The 14,116-nt window shown below is 42.1% G+C and overlaps 1 protein-coding gene across 2 annotated transcripts in view; it reads left to right on the top strand.

Annotated features, from left to right (window-relative positions):
- Positions 1-4,875: 4,875 nt before the first annotated feature.
- FAM124B (family with sequence similarity 124 member B) overlaps positions 4,876-14,116 on the top strand; it is a 55,766-nt gene continuing 46,525 nt past the window's right edge. The window contains exon 1 of one of the 2 annotated variants that reach the window (XM_029616990.1): positions 4,876-4,950. The gene's annotated coding sequence lies outside the window, so the exon portion shown is untranslated. The other variant, XM_029616991.1, reaches the window with a different exon arrangement.

Here is a 14,116-nt window from a genome sequence, read left to right as displayed (position 1 = left end):
TAACATAAGTGTAACAGAAAGGAACAAATCAATTGCTATGTTTATTCTATTCCTTTGTTTAAAACATTTTGGCTGTAGTGAACTGAAAAGATAAAGGATATCTGAGTTGAAATTTATTTATTTATTTATTTATTTAACACTTTTTTATACCGACCTTCATAGTAAATAAACCATATCGGATCGGTTTACATAAAACAAGGGTATAACAGAAGCAATAAATAAAAGTAATTAACAAGAGAAGAGAATAAGATAAAGTTACATTTAACAAGGAGTAAAAAAACTTGGGAAGCTTAAGAGCTAGAAGGAAGTTAAAGGCCAAAAAATAATTAAAGAAGCATAGTCCAAAAGGAATTTGGATTAATGCAAAAGATGCTTTATTCAGTAAGTGCCAGAGTTCTTCGTTTGAATGGTTGTAGGACTTTAATCTTCTACATCCAAGTGAGGAAAAAGAAGACTAAGGGTTGTCTGGAGGATCATCGAAGGCTTGGTGGAATAGCCACGTCTTAAGTTTTTTTCTGAACGTAATGAGACAGGGTTCTAATCAGAGGCTTGAAGGGATGTTGTTCCAAATAGATGGACCTGCTATTGAAAAAGCTTGGTCTTTGGTCGAGGAAAGGCGTGAGGCTTTAGTTGGGGGGGTAATTCAAAGTACCTTTATGATTATCTCTAATTGGCCTATTGGAGGAATGAAGTTTGAAGGGTATTTCAAGGCTGAGATGGAGTTGGTGATGGATGGATTTATGTATTAGGGTAATTGCTTTGTAAAGGATTCTGAAATTTACAGGTAGCCAATGTAGGTTTCTGAGGATGGGTGAAATGTGATCACCGCGGCTGGTGTTGGTCAGTAATCTCGCTGCAGCATTTTGAATCATCTGAAGTGGTTTAATGGTCGATTTGGGTAGGCCAAGGAGGAGGGCACTGCAATAGTCAATCTTGGAGAATAACAACGCCTGGAGTACTGTTCTGAAATCTTTGAAAAAAAGAAGTGGCTTGAGTCGTTTCAGAACCTGGAGTCTGTAAAAACAGTCTTTGGATGTAGTATTAACCATTTTCTTAAGGTTTAGTCTATTATCGAGAATTACTCCTAGATCTCTCACCTGCTTATGAGTGATGAATGTGTTGTGAGGGAATGGTATGGGAATATTTTCTTCATTTGCTGAGATGAGGAGGAGCTCCGTCTTTGAAGAGTTAAAGACTAGATTTAATCTATTGAGGAGGTTAGTGATAGATATAAGGCAGTTATTCCAGTGGGAAAGTGCTTTTGAAATAGATTCTGAAATAGGAATAAGAATCTGTACATCGTCTGCATACAGATAATGAATTAAATTAAGGTCAGATAGCAATTGGCAAAGGGGTAGGGAGGTAAATATTAAAAAGGGTTGGGGAAAGGGAAGATCCTTGTGGAACTCCTAAATTGGATTTTGTTAATGGCGATTCTTTGTTGTTGATTTTAACTTTGAAGGATCTATTGTAGAGGAAAGATTTGAACCAACTATGGGCAGATCCTGAGATACCAATGTCTGTTAGGCGATCCAGACATTGGTATATGATGCTCATAGATGTTCTATCCCTTCTTGTGGAATAGGGGGCTGGAGGTGGGGAGGCAAACTTTGTAATAGTAACGTTTGCTGTAATGTGCAGAATGTATTACCTGGCAGTGCTCTTACCACAGTCCTCTGATTCCCTTAAGAGTCAATTGGAGAACTGCCCTGAGCACAAGTTCCTTGATAAGTCACAGCAAGGGATTTAATATGGCTAAAAAGCAGAGATCCTTGAACACTGAAATGAAGAAAATTACTTTTTATTAAAAAAAAAAAAAAAAAAAAGTTTCTTGGAAGAATGTTCAGTGCTGCATACTCATGGAGAGTATTTCTACCCCATCAATTCTTTGGCATATTACTAAAATGTAACTTGCCAAAGCTTTAACCACCAGTAAACCCTCTGTGATTGGTAGCTGAGACAACAAGCTGATAGTAAAACCATACTTTTACAGAGAAAGGCAAACTGAACATGAGAATCCACAAGGAAATACATTGCACAATGATGTAGCATTTCTTTTTACAGTGAAGGTCTTACTTAAAAGAATAAAGAATTACAGAGCAATTTGCATGAGTGCTTTTTTTTTCTAAATCTTTTCTGCTAGATCCATAGCTTAATGAGGAAAATATTTTTTGTAATCCATGTTTTGCAATAAATCCATAAGTTTTATGAGAAAACATTTTTGTTTCTAGCTTTTTTTTTTTTTTGTTTTAATGGATAACCCTTTATCTGAAACTGTGGGTGCTGTTGGGTGGATGGCTCAGAACAATGGGTAGACAAAATGAATAACTTAAGTGATTTTTTTAAAAGAGAAAAAAGGCTTCAAATTTATTTTTGACATAATATTACTGTCTAGGGATGTGAATCGTGTGATCGATCGTCTTAACGATCGATTTTGGCTGAGGGGGGGGGGGAATCTGATCGTCTTAGTTTTTTAGGTTAAAAATCATTTTATCGGGGGAGGGGGAGGGTGGGAAAACCGGCACACCAAAACAACCCTACAACCCACCCGACCCTTTAAAATAAATCCTCCACCCTCCCGACCCCCCAAATGTTTTAAATTACCTGGGGTCCAGTGGGGGGGGGGGGGTCCCGGTGCGATCTCCCGCTCTCTGGCCACGGCTGCTGTTAAGAGAAATGGCGCCGGTGGCCCTTTGCCCTTATCATATGACAGGGCAAAGGTAGCACCGGCGCCATTTTGGTTCCTGTGACCCAACGTCACGAGTGCAGGAGATCGCTCCGGGACCCCCGCTGGACCCCCAGGGACTTTTGGCCAGCTTGGGGGGGCCTCCTGAACCCCACAAGACTTGCCAAAAGTCCAGCGGGGGTCCGGGAGCAATCTCCTGCACTCGTGACGTCGGGTCACAGGAACCAAAATGGCGCCGGCGCTACCTTTGCCCTGTCATATGGTAAGGGCAAAGGGCTTGTCTTTTCCTAATCATGTTGGCCTTGATCTTTTTTCGGCCGTCAGTGACTTCCTCTTCTCCATTTTTCTTTTCCAGGCATCATTTCCATTTTCTGTTTCTTCTCTCTCCTGTTTGTTCACTTCCTTCCCTTCATCTGTCTCTGACTTTGATATTTTCCGTTCATCTCATTTCTATGGCCTACTGTTCACTTGTAACTAGATTTCACTCTTTCTGCCCCTCCAGTTCTCACTACTCCAACTTTTCACCTCCCTAACTCTCCCTGTGATTTCCTCCCCTCACCAGTCTCCAGATCTCTGGCTCCATTATGCTTTCCTGGTATATTGCTGGCTTCTTTCTGATTCCCTCACCCCCCCCCCCCCCCCCCCACCCCTCACTAGCCCTAAGCTGACATGCTCTCCCCTTCAAGCTCTCCTGGTACCCATCTCTACCTCTCTCTTCCTTGCCAGTTTTCTGCATCTTTTACTGTTTGTGCATCTTTGCCTTTCCTCTCCTCTCCCAGATTCTACCTCTTTTATCCCATTGCTCTTCCTAGTACTCACTAACTCCCTATTTTCATCTCTTGCCTACTTACCTGTGTACTGTCTCCCAATCTTATGCCCTTCTTCCCCTCTATCACCTTCTCCCTATTCTGACTTCTTTCCTATGTCTCATAATCCCCCCTTTCTTTCACCCTTTCCCTATTCCTCCATTTCCTCCTTATGTTCTCACCCCATCCTCGCCCATATTCTTTCTGCTCTCATCCTTGGTGCCTTCGCCCTCGTGCACACCTTTCCCCGGACATCCCAAAACCATTATTCTTTGCTATCTCATTTTCTTTCCTCCTTCCAGCCCACATATCCCTCTCTCTCTCTCTCTCTCTATCACCCCCTTCCTTTCCAGATTTGGTTATTCTACCTCTAATCCCCTCTACCCACTCAATCTCCCTTCACCCAAGTATCTTATTTTATTCATTTAATGAATCTTCTAGCCCACATCCTCTTGCATTCTTGGTGGGTTCTTTTGTTTTCCCACATTCCTCCCCACTCCAGTTTGACAGGAATGGTACTTAATAGCACATCATCTGCCTGTGCTGCACAGGGCCACTCTTACAGTTTGAGCTGTACAATTCCATAATTTCACAGTTGTACTGAGAGGACTAGATCCATGCAGTAGAGAAATCAATTGTGCTATTAAACACTGCCAGATCCAATAGGCATGCATATAGTGGGAGTGAGCCATGGAGTCAGAGCCAGCCTTCCACACTTTCTGAAGGCTTAGCTTCCTCAAGCTTAGACCTATAGTGAGTACCTCTGCTTACCACTGCTGTTAGGCCTACCATCTAGCAAACCTAATGCAAGACCCTGGCAGTGCCCCAATGTGTTCCATCTCTCATAGTTCCCCTGTTGCCTGTCTAGCTTGCCCTAGCCACAGACTCACCCTGCAACCACACTACTTTAATCAAATTCCTTGTGTATTAGGTCACCATGTGTAAAGGGCATTGCAGTTAGGGTGGTATAGTGTGCATAGTGGAAATTTATTTTCACAGTTAGGTTCACATAAATAAGAAAAATGTACTGCTCTTATGAGTACTGAACCTATTCTAATAGCACTGGCTGCACTAATAGTCCTTCCCGTGTCGTACAGTTACAATATAGGGAAAAAGACAGACCCTTCCCTGGTATCCAATTTCCCCTTGTCTTTATTGGAAAGGCTAGGGGAGAGGAAGGGTGATGTCCCCACCGGTGTCAGGGATGGTGAAGAGTACTCCTAGCGCTTCCAGTAGTAGCCGAGCATGCGCACGTAGTTGAGCTCCGCGGCGCGCGGCGGAGCCAGGGCGAGCCCACAAGCCGAGCCGCGCGCTCTGACCGGCAAAGGGGGGGGGGGGGGGGGCTAGGCGCGCGCACATGCGCAGACTGGAAGCGCGGTGTCTGTCATGCAGAAGGGGAAAGGCATCCTCCCCGTCCCGAAGGAGGACTTCGTGGACTCCGGCGCTGAAAACCGCCGGGTAGGTACTCAGCTGTCTGAGCGGAAAGCTACTGTAAAAGACATGGAGCTAAAAGCAAGTTTCTCAGTGGCTGCAATGTGCTGTTCGGTATCCAGGAGACACAGTAAGGCGCTCTGCGGCAGCAGTGCAATGTGTGTGTGTGTGTCAGTGAAGTGCTATGCCCGGGCCGGGGAATGCCGAGCGACACCGTCCAGTGGGACTCCGCTTTAATAAGGCTGACCCGTGTTGTAGATCCTTAATTTAACAGAAAAGAACTATATCGTAGGCACCTGTGAGCGGCCCATATTTAAAAAGCACTCATTTTTCAAGGATGCATTTAATTCCTCTTTTTTTTTTTTTTTGGCAAATTTTTCGATCGCCGTAGAATTACGTGCAGGGAACAGAGCCACATGTAGGTGCAGCAAAAGAGGACCTTAGGGCGCAGCTGCCTCTGTAGCCACTTGCTGAAAAGGTCTGTTGGCAATCCCTTTTTAATTTATGAAAAAATAAAATGTCACCCAATGGAGTAGAGAAGAGTGGATCTTCGGGCTTAACAAGTGACAGCACTTCACTGAATGACATTTAAAATGGTATACGATAAATAAGAATGTAAAAAATGCTCCTGAAATTAAATACACTTATTAGAAAATTGTTGAAACATTCACAAAAAGGGGTTGAATTAGCGCAGGTTTGAAACTTTGGAACAGTAGCAATGCGGTAGCATATACAATTAGTTTATTGCAGCCGGAGTTACTTTTTTTTGTGCCCTGAATTTCAGTGCATAGTTTCGAGGCTCAGCTTATTACATCGGCTCCTTTTGTGTCCGTTACCATGTGTCCAAAATATACTCGTGCATTTTTCTGTTTTTAAACTTCATAAAGTCGAGCATGCGTTGGGGATAACTTCTAATCCAAAAATGATATTTCTGAACTGTCTGAAAACATGCAGAGGTCTTTTGTAGTCTCGTTTTATCTGTAGGCAACAGAATACATGACGCACATTTTATTTTCGATTTTACAGCAGATATTTGTAGGACTGATCTGCTTTCCCCCGAAAGCCTGGAAGTCGTGGTGCCTATTCCTTTATGTGCTTTATTTCCTGGAAGCCCTCCCATTGCAGGAATAAATACAACTTCATTTAAGCGTGTCCCTTTCAGCACAGTTCTGTTTTGCCAGTGTGAGAAATGGGCACTTTTTATTTAAAAGATATATTTGTTTTTGTTCAGCCTTTCTACATGAAATCATACATCATTAAGCTGCTGTCCGGGCTGCAGTTATTTAGTAGCTATGAAGAGGAGCTTGCTGGAGAGGATGAGTAGCTGTGGTATCCTGCACTTATTCTTTCCAGAGTATTTTAAGAAATTTGCCCTTTGACCTTTTTTGGTGTTTCCTTTATTTCAAGATTTATTTTACTTGCTTGAAGTTGATGCTTTCAGAGTGAAAATCGTTTAGTAAGAGCAAACAAAACATTGATGTTTCAAGTTTTCTTTTTTTCTATAAAATGCATGTACTTTGGATTAAAAGTTCTGAAAAGTAGGTCAGTGATAGTCAGGAAATCAACAAAACATCTAAGCAAATGAACTGAAAAAAAAAAACAAAACCCAACCCTCACCGCTATTGTTTAATGAAAATGAGGATAAGCATCTTAGCAAATTTCAATTGAAATAAGAACCATTCTGAAAGAGGAAGGCATTTTTAAGATCCTCAGAAAGGGCACTAGGAGCAAAGTTGGCAGGGAATAGTCTTTGAAAGAGAAGAAAATATTTTATTCCCAATTTATTACTGTTAAATTGCTAAAGGCTCTGTTGAACTCATATGCCACAAGGAGGTGGTAAGTGTTAAATTCTCTTAGTAAACATACTAACATTTATGTTCAGCATGATTGCAGTTTCCATGACATTGTATTTTATGAATTCCATATATAGGAAGGAATGGTTGTATGCGATAAGCTTGTGTTATACAATTGAGCAGAACTTCATTTTACAAGTACGTCTATGAATGGGTAAGTGGAAGAGACATCAGAAAGGGAGAAAAAAAAAGCTGGGAAAAAGAAGTGGACAATTGGTTTTGAATTGAGGGATGGCGAGAGAGGAGATGAGAAGAAATAGATAAGCATAAGAGAACTCATGGGAAGTGGCCTGCTGTGGTCCTCCAGTGGCAGATCACAAGCTTCTCTTCTAAAAAGTATCATAAGATATCTGAGTTTAATTTTAACACCATTTACAATGTTCAATGGTCCCTTGGTTTGGTTACAAATAGTTAGTGTTCCATATTTTAATATTCAATGCCTCACAAAATATCCAAGCCCTGCCCCCATGTAATTGCCCATAAGGTACAAAAGATGACAGTTTTACTGCTCCAGCTCTTCTCAAATCTGTCTCATCTTTCACACAGGCTATCAGGCTCTGGTACACAAGGCTGGTGCCAAGTTGAATTAATTAAACATAGTTGCTGGCCAGGATTTCCTCCATATTGTGTACTGTATAGTACGTCCAATGGAAATAATGGTAAGGAATGAAAAAAAAAAAAAAAAAAGCACCAGATAGTGTAACTTTCATGGCATCCTACAGTTGGGGAAATTTTAAGTTTGGTTTCAGCAGAAACAAAACATCGTTCTCTAAAAAGCTTAGGTTTGCCTCAGTGAATGTGGTTTAAAATCCCGAGTCTTTGAAAAATTGCCAGTGGCAGGAGGAAAGAGAGTTCTCTGTGAACGCCTTACTTTTAGTTGCTTATAATGTATAGGTCTGATCTAGTTAGTCATGTTCCTTGAAGAGGTATTTTACACACAAAATGTCATTGAGAAACTGGAGCCATGCCTGGGCCATGAAATGAATATTTGTAAAATTAAAAACTGGGGGAGGGGGGAGAATCCCACCTTTTCAAAAAGATTTATCAAGTGTCCCCAAAACACTGCAGAACTTACTTCAGCAAGGGCTGGCTACGTCATCCATTCAAGTGCATCTCAGTGCTATAGCAGCATATCACAGACCACACAAAGGTCAACCCATATCTTTACATCCGATAGTCTCCAAATTCCTCAGAGGTCTCATGTGCTTACGACCACCAATTTTCAAGCCACCAATACCATGGGATATAAACATCGTTTGGAGCAACTCATGTTACCTCCATTCGAACCCATCAAATCCGCTCACGTAATATATCTCACGTGGAAAGTTGTCTTCCTCATTGCAGTAACATCGGCACGCAGAGTCAGCGAACTGCAAGCCTTAGTACATTACAGCCCGTACTTGCAGTTTTACCATGACAAAGTGGTATTACGGACTCATCCATTTTTTCTCCCAAAGGTAGTGTCTCCATTCCATTTGAATCAGTCCATGGAGCTGCCGATATTTTTTCCTAAACCACACCAGAATGACCGACAAAAGTTATTACATACATTAGACTGTAAAAGAGTGTTGGCATATTACAAGTCTAGAACACAGTCGACATCCAGATCATCACAATTATTTGTCTCGTTTAATCCGAATGCACCAGCACTTCCAGTGGCAAAGAGGACTCTTTCAAGTTGGATTGCACAATGTATCCAATTCTGTTACCAAAAACGGAAAATAATCCTGACATCGACTCCGAATGCACATCAAGTACGAGCGATGGCAACATCTATAGCACATCTCCATCACGTACAACCTATTGACATTTGTAAGGCAGCAACATGGTCTTCCTTATACACGTTTACTTCTCATTATTGTTTAGATCAACAAGCTGGAGATGACGCAAAAGTAGGCAGCGCTGTCCTACACTCTATCATTTCTTAATCCTTATTTAGACTATCCACCACCTACATCACGCAAAAAAAAAAAAGAGAAACAATAGATGATTAATCAATCAAGAGACATGGCATAAAAAACAGAAACCATGACTCCTAAACCATTATACAGTGGACAGCGTGATCGGGAGCTGGGGACTCCCATGACAGCATGGCTAATACAGCCCTGCTATCAATGGGAAAAAGCAAGTTTGCTTACCATAAATGGTGTTTCCGTAGATAGCAGGATGAATTAGCCATGCTGACCCACCCACCTCCCTGGATAGTCGGACATTACACTTCTATTTAATCACAGACTGAAGAGAATCTCTTCTGCTGTGCGGGAAGGCATGCGCAGCCGCACAGAGCAAAGCTCTGTATTCCACTACTGAAGCTCCGCCTCCTGGGCCTTGATGGACAGTTCCCATGACAGCATGGCTAATTCATCCTGCTATTTACAGAAGCACCATTTACGGTAAGCAAACTTGCTTATTTACTTGCACAAATTTGAAATGCATCTTTTGTCCAAGGTTATAATTTCATGCAGCTTCTGGAATAAAACAATTCCATAGGAAACTGATAGAAAAAAAATACATTGCAGAATACTTGTCATTAAGGGCTTTTGTCAAAATGTTTTCTGTAGAATTTTTGTCCAAAGGGAAAAAAAAATAGGCTTATGAGATCACCATGTATGTGTCCTCCTAATAACTTCTCTGTCTAGCGTCTTGTCCACAATTTTTCAGGACATGACTGGGTCCAAGAGGAACCTGAAAACTGCATTTTTTGTTTCTCTGTTTGTTTGAGGGGGGAGGGGGAAGGTGGATCTTGATAGAAGTGGAAATGCATGCATACATCCCAGAAAGTAAGCTCCAATTAGTTCTGTGTGCAGTGTCGTCGTTCTCTTTTAGCAGATGAGGAAATGAAAACCTTGAATGATAGACGGCACTATTGCAGGCTTTAAGTCCTGGGGAAAGAAGGGTTACCCTATTTTTGTATAATTCTTAAATTTGACTCCTAGTCTTGTAGAGTCTTTGTTAGCAAGGATTCTCTCTCATATGGTGCCTGTGGTAAGCATTTTCATTGACAAGCATCCCAAAGTATTTCAACTGCTTCTCTTTTAACAACAACAAAAGCTGAAATGCTTCTCAGTTTCATTCAATTTGCTTCTCTGAGGCTGATGTATAAAGTGCAGTAACATAGGTTATTAACACATGATAATTATTTTGCACTAACAGCGTATGTTAATATATACTGTTCATTTATCTGGGGCTGCATACCCAGAGAGTTCAAAGAGAAGGCCGGCACTTCATAAATAATTAACACTTTAAACCTTAATTTTTCTATCTTATTATAGAAAACACTCACAGTCTTTGTATTTCTCAATAATACTGTTTATTATAGTAAGCCAAGTAAAGCCAGAAGAAGAATACAGGAAAAGATACAAGTTTTCCTGGGAGTGACTTAGAGCGTCTAATGGTGACGTATCAAAGCCTTCTCTCCCTCTTAGTTACACATTACAGTCTTATATACAGAATTTCGCTGACAGTGTTCTCTGAGATGGCCCCCCTTTCTTGGAGTGGAGAATTACTGAACTTACTGTTACTGGGAAATACTAGAAAATACCAGGTGTCGTTATCTCAGTAACTAGACCAGAGCTTTCCAAACTTTTCATGTTGGTGACACACTTTTTAGACAAACATAATTTCGGGGCACAGTAATTCAGTCTACTAGCAAACCAGAAGTTAAAGGTTAAACGAACGAAATGTATTTCGACAATTTACGTATGTTTCCTTAAATATATACATAATAAAATGTTTCACGACACAACCTATCTTGTGAAAACCTTTCATTTATATTAAAAATATATAATATTCCAAGATTAATATTATTGTTATAATTTATGAATAACAATAATAAAACAAAATTATTGTGTTATTCAATTTACCTCTTTAATGAGATATATGAGCTTGATGGGATGAACACAGCTTTTGAATATTTGGTGTTAATAAAGTCCAAAGGGTCTTCTGCGTAATTTTAAAAAGCTGGCCAGTTTCACACTATAAAATTATTGATAGCCTCATTCAACTAATTATATATGGCTATGAGAGTGAAGTCTGGAATTTATAGGAAGGGACAGAATGTCAATATAAATCCTGCACCTCCAGTTCTGTAACTCTGTGCATCCACTGAAATTCCCCCAAACAATGGAGCTTGGATGTTTCCCTTACAGCTCATCATACTAAAAGATATTTTCAAATGCTGGTGTCACCTCACAGTAACAGCAGCACAAACACCTTCCACTGCCAGGCACATTGTGAACTAAAATAAAACCTCGCAAAAAAGACACTCAAAATCTATACTGCAATCCCATTGTAACATAACAGTAATAACACCAAGGACTCAAACAACAATAACCCTACCTGTGAAAAAGCAAGGGTAAATATTACACTGGGTCCTAGAATACCAATACACCACCTACTGAGGAAACAAAACAAACCAGATTGCTATAGATCCCTATGCTAGCAGAATCTCTCATAATGGTCACACACATAGAGCAGAGACAGACCCTCACCAAATACAGAATACAAAATAAAGGAGCACAAATTAGACAAAAACTGAAATGGAAACCCCAAGAAGCCAGACTCTGTGTATTAACAATGGAAAAACAGAACCACCATTATTTATGAGGATAAAACAAATAAAATCAAGAAACATAAAGCATCAGTTATAATAGTAAAACCATACTAATAAAATAATATTTTAAAACTACTGATAAATAGAATTTCTATTAATTAAAATCATATACATTTTTTACAATTTCCCAAACACCAATAAAATATTTCAAAACAGCACATATATCAAATAACACCCAATAATTAAAACTAATAAGGATTTTAAAAAGCCCCTGCTGTCCATACGTGGGAGCTCTTGATTTCCAGTCACCCTGATATTGTCCAGGATTAGGAGGTTATCCTCTCTCACACAGACTCACATGTCCATTCTCTTTCACACATAAACTGTCACATACATACACATTTATGCTCTTATACCCACCATAACCTCTCGCTCTCACAGACACTGACACACTCTCAGGCTCTAAGACACTCTCTCCCCCTCCACACACACCCCCCACACGCAAACTCTTACTCCCCTGGATTTTCTCATACACACTCTCTCTGGCTCCCTCACATACACACAAACACACATACCCAGGCAAGTTCCCAATCATTCTCACACAAACACACACACCCAGGCAAGCTTCCAGTCATTCTCACACACTGAAACTGACCCCCAGGCAGGCTCCCATTCATTTTCACACCACTCCCTCACCATCCCCCAGGCATGCACACATTCATTCTCACACACACAGACCCCCAGGCAGGCACCAATTCATTCTCACACACACAATATACAACACACAGGCCGGCACCTATTCTCACACATACAAACCCCAGGAAGACACCCATACATTCTCATACACAGACACACCCTCAGGCAGGCACCCATGCATTCACACACATACACCCCCAGGCAGACTCCCATTCATACACATGCACACACTAAAGGCAGACCCCCTTTCTTTCTTTTGCCAGCAACCTCGGAGCCTCTCTCATTCCTCTGCTGCCACTGTCACTGATGCCGCATGGCTATTGGGAAGGCGCTGATTGCTACTATTGGCACTGAAGCCCATTCTGCTGCCTCCTCTGTGCAGGCCCCGTGGGTTTCCACTTCCTCCATGTTGATCTCGTACATTGTGAGATCCGCATAGAGAAAGTGCTACTCTTGCACATTACCAAAGATTACATGTGCCAATCAGTAAAAAGTAATTTCTTTCTTTTTTTTTTTACCTTTGCTGTCTGAACTTAGTTTTCTAATCGGTTGGTCACAGGCTTTTTTGTTTCACCTCCCCTTTCTTATTTTTTTTTGCCAATTCCTTTCGTATTGTCTTTTTTTCTATTTCTTTTCTCGCCATATGTCTTCTTCCCTCAAACATTCAGTCAGGATCTCATTCTCACATGCTTTCTCTCTCTCTCTCTCACACACACACAGGCTCTCACTCTCACATGCTCTCTCTCATACAATCATTCATACAGTCTCTCTCTTGCACATGCTGTCTGACTCTCACACACCCAGTCTCTCTCCCACTCCCACAGGCTCTTACTCAAGCACAGGCTCTCACTGTCACATGCTCTCTCTCATACAATCATTCACACACAGTCTCTCTCTTGCACATGCTGTCTGACTCTCACATACCCAGGCTCTCTCTCACTCCCACATGCTGTCTTGCTCAAGCACAGGCTCTCACTATCACATGCTCTCTCTCATACAATCATTCATACAGTCTCTCTCTTGCACATGCTGTCTGACTCTCACACACCCAGGCTGTCTCTCACTCCCACATGCTGTCTTGCTCAAGCACAGGCTCTCACTATCACATGCTCTCTCTCATACAATCATTCATACACACAGGCTCTCACTGTCACATGCTGTCTCTCTCACACACACATACAGGTTCTCACATGCTGTCTCTACAAACATTCAGGTCCTCACTCCCACACCCAATCTCTCAACGCACCTCATACACGCACCCAATCTCTCAATTCACCTCATATGCGCACACAATCTCTCAACTCACCTCATACACGCACACAATCTCTCAACTCATCTCATACACACTCTGCGGGCCCTCAGCCTCTCTCTTACCTCTGGGCCTCCTCTTCACGGGTCGCTGCAGGACGGGCTCTGCAGCGGCTCTGATCTTCTCGGGCCGATCGTGGCGGCGGCGGCCCTGATCTTTTTGGACCGATCCGCGGTGGGGGCCCTGATCTTTTCGGACCGATCCGTGGTGGGGGCCCTGCTACCGGGCCTCCTCCTCTTCTCGCACGCTGTAACAACGCTGCTCCTCTTCTGCACGCGGCTGATGCTCCTCCCCCTTTCTGCCCGTGCGGCTCCGGCAACATTTTTCTTCCGGGGCCACGTGGGCAGGAAGGAGGAGGAGCATCTGCATGTTTCGACGTGACCTTGTTCTTCGGGCCGTGGTGAGGTGAGCTCTACCACGGCCCTGCCGATCTTCCTGCTGTGTGTCTGCGGCACACAGCACAGCGATTCTTTACTGCTCAGCCGCTAGTGGGATGAGGTCCACCGGCGGCTGCATTGGCTCCCATTTGCCAGTGTGTCACGTGCACCGGGCTTGCGCGACACACCAGCACACTGCAGGCGACACACTAAAGTGTCGCGACACACACTTTGGAAAGCTCTGAACTAGACCTTGAGTTGCAGACAGTTCACGACGCAAAACAGCTTCTGTTTCTCTTACCATGGTTTGTTTTGCCTGCTAATAAAGACAAATACATTCCTTTCTCTTGGGCAAAACTGTTTCATTAATTTCATCTTTAATTATTATAATCCTTATTTAACTATT

Source organism: Rhinatrema bivittatum, chromosome 9, assembly GCF_901001135.1.
Source record: "Rhinatrema bivittatum chromosome 9, aRhiBiv1.1, whole genome shotgun sequence".
In the NCBI taxonomy this organism is placed as follows: Eukaryota; Metazoa; Chordata; class Amphibia; order Gymnophiona; family Rhinatrematidae; genus Rhinatrema; species Rhinatrema bivittatum.
Note: the sequence above shows the minus strand (reverse complement) of the source record. Positions and strands in the feature narration are given on the sequence as shown.